This window comes from Mustela erminea, chromosome 8, assembly GCF_009829155.1.
Source record: "Mustela erminea isolate mMusErm1 chromosome 8, mMusErm1.Pri, whole genome shotgun sequence".
In the NCBI taxonomy this organism is placed as follows: Eukaryota; Metazoa; Chordata; class Mammalia; order Carnivora; family Mustelidae; genus Mustela; species Mustela erminea.
In genome coordinates, this window is record NC_045621.1 from 62,986,903 (window position 1) to 62,988,081 (window position 1,179).

The following is a 1,179-nucleotide window of genomic DNA, read 5'->3' on the forward strand; positions in this document are numbered from 1 at the left end:
CTCTCCCATAGTAAGCTATCATAAGCATTTATTGAATTCATGAATGTTATTGTACCTTCTTCAGTTCATTGATATTTCTGTTGATGTAACAGAGTGTTTTTAAAAATTTATTTCTGTTAGAGAGAGAGCACATATGAGTGTAAGCAGAGGGACGGGCAGAAGCAGAGGGGTAGGGAGAGAATCCCAAGCAGACTTCCTGCTGAATGTGGAGCCTGACGTGGGGCTTAATCTTACGACCCTGAGATCCCGACCTGAATTGGAATCAAGAGTTGGATGCTCAACTGACTGAGGCACCCAAGTGCCCCAACAGAATAATTTTAAAGTGTGGGGCTCATGGGCTTCAGGTATCAGAATCACTTGTAGGGCTTGTAAGAAGTCAGATTCCCAGGCCATATTCCAATTCCATTGGAATTCCCCAGTCAGGGCCTGGGGAATCTATGGCGGTAATGGCATCTCCAGTGATGTTGATGTGCAATAAAGTAAGAAGCAGTGCTTTTGACAGGCTGTAAAAAGGCAGGATTTCTCTTTTCTAAGTCTCTGGCAACTTCCTGTGATAAACTATAAAAGTTTTCTTTTTTTTTTTTTGCTTCTGACATTGAATTCAACCTCACAAGAGCAAGTTTTGGATGAATGTTTTCCCGTAGATGCATCCTGTGTATGAGAGTGTTAGAAGCTTACCTATGTGACAGCACATCGGCTTTGTGCTAAATAACAGATATTGCCTGGTACCCAGGCTGCTTGGGATGATCCATAAAACATTTAATGATGATCTTCTTTTACTGCATACCAATTATCTACATCCTGCAGACAGTTTCCTGGGATGCTGCAAGATCAGTCCTTTGAGCACGGGATTTTGTTCTACAGAATTTGTAAACAAAAGTCATTTCAGTCAGCCTTTACCTGGTAAAACTTGTAAGCTGAGTACCCAGAACAAGCAGGGGTTATGGTCGAAAGTGCACTTCTCTCCTGCATGACTTACTAAATAATGTAGCTCCCAGAGCTAGCTATGAGAGATTTGGTGTCTTGTAACAGCTATCTAGCAGCGTATGTCCATCATGCTTGATGTTCATTAGTTAGATGAGATCAGTGAGTTAAAGAACTGTTAAATTTGTGTTTTCCTTTAATGGATATGTAACTGTGGTAGCCGAGTCACAGGACAGGAACTTGACAGAAAAGGAC